The sequence below is a fragment of the Mastomys coucha genome, unplaced genomic scaffold (assembly GCF_008632895.1).
Source record: "Mastomys coucha isolate ucsf_1 unplaced genomic scaffold, UCSF_Mcou_1 pScaffold2, whole genome shotgun sequence".
Taxonomy (NCBI): domain Eukaryota; kingdom Metazoa; phylum Chordata; class Mammalia; order Rodentia; family Muridae; genus Mastomys; species Mastomys coucha.
Genome location: NW_022196902.1, coordinates 21,884,760 through 21,886,752, shown reverse-complemented (window position 1 = coordinate 21,886,752; position 1,993 = coordinate 21,884,760). Strand labels below are relative to the sequence as shown.

Genomic DNA, 1,993 nt, shown 5'->3' with positions numbered 1-1,993 from the left:
TATTGCTTTTACTATGTTCAAACATGAGCCTTGAATTCCTGATCTTTCCAAGACTTTTATCATGAAGGCATGTTGGATTTTTGGAGAGAAGATAGCGGCTCTCACAGGAGACTCCGGGCCAAGGCGGTCCCTGGAGGCAGACCCTCCACTTGCAAGGAAGTGGCAGCTAAGGTCGCTGATCCACCTCTGTCACTTGGAAGCTGAGAGGATCCTGTCCCCGCCATCCTGTGGCTCCCCTGAGACTTGTGGGGCCTGTGCATCCCGGCTGGCTGCTCCCAGCTTAGGCCTTGCTATTCTTTATATTGCTGAATTTGAATCTTGGCTGAACAGGGAACTCTAAGGACCCCTCCTCTCTGCCTCCCCAGTGCTTAGATTATATATACATGCTGCCATACCAACGTTGTGCCCTTAATCCTGCTTGTTCTATGAGCTCCTCTCCCGACTTTCCTAAGTAAGAGATTATGACCTGGGAGTGGTAAGATAAAATAATTGCTTTTCTTCTCAAGTTGCAGTTTTGGTCATGGTGTTTATCACAGCAATAGAAAGCAAACTAAGACAGGCATCAGTAGAGATGAAAGACATTCTTAAATAATTTGCTCATTTGTTTAGCTTCTAGAGTATCAAAATCTATTAATTTTAGGTATTTTTCTAACTAATTCTCTAATATAAGCATTAAACTGCAGATTTCTTTTAATAATTGTATCCCATCAATGTTCATAATTGCATTTTCATTTTTGTTTGAATAAAAATATTTTAGAATTTATTTTTGAATAAAAATATTTATATATTGTGTGTGCATACATGCAAACACTTGTCATTCCCACATGCACATGTGTACAAGGGTCAAATTTAACAATTTAAAAGTTGTCAGAGAACAACTTTTGGAGTTTGGTTTCCACTTTACACCTTGTGGAGAAAAGAGTCTCTGTTATTGTATAGTAATAGACATGCTAGGGTTGCAGGGGCTGTGCCATGCATCTGATTTTTACTGAAGTCAGATCATCAGAGTGAGTCATCTAGAGCTTTTATCCACTGAGCCATCTATCTGAGACTTTTGTGACTCCAGTCTTATTGAAAACTAAGTTGTCTAACTTATACGTATTCTAGATTTTTTTCAGTTAACTTTCTGTTATTATTTCCACCATTGTTTGTGTTTTTGCCATGTAAAGAAATCTTACAAATTTTATAAGCATTGCTGACACAAAGAAGATTGGGAGAAGACATAAAGTACTGACACCACTCTAACTGCAAGCGTAAAGCAGGGAAACTGGAGCCTAAAAATTCATTGGATTCATGTGTGTCTCATGCAATAGGCATGCCACTTTATTCAGGGCATCAGACAATTTATACTCTGAGGTTATTCTGAAATTAAAGTACAGTCATGTGAGCAAAGTTCACAAGCGTTCAAGCTGTATACCGTCACATGGGCAAGGTGTGTTCACATGAATTTAGGTTGTATACAATCATGAGGACAACTTGTGCTTAAAATTCTCATCTAAGTAGTAACTTAATGGGTAAAGAAATACTTAATCTGAAGTAAAGCACTCCTCTCCACTACACCTGCTAGGGGCACGAAAGCATGCTCCAAAAACAAATCTATGCTTAGAAGGAACAGTGGTTGTAAGACTCTTGTCTGCTATTAGAAGCACTGTGTGCGTGACTACTGTATCACATGTGTTTCAGTAGGTGGCAGAAAGGAGAGAGGCTCAGTGTTCTGACCTATGAAGATCTGAAAAATTAGTAGCTTAACATTCCCTGCCAAAGTGAGACTAAAATGACCAGTACCAGGCAGGCCTGGATGGGCTCCCAGGACAGGGACAAGCCACAGACTAAAGAAAAACAACCTGTAACCTTAGGTCCCTGGTAAGAGTGAGCCTAAGACAGATAACCCTCTTAAGGGACCACTCAGGTGGGCCAGTTGAGAAGTGAGCTGAAGACAACCACCAGACTGGTGCTATGTGTCCCAGACAGGGAGCTATCCTGAGCTGACCAC

The 1,993-nt window shown here is 40.7% G+C and overlaps 1 pseudogene; it reads left to right on the top strand.

The window, feature by feature from the left end:
- Window positions 1-1,632: 1,632 nt before the first annotated feature.
- Window positions 1,633-1,753, top strand: LOC116097969 (annotated as a pseudogene).
- The last annotated feature ends 240 nt before the right edge of the window (window positions 1,754-1,993 follow it).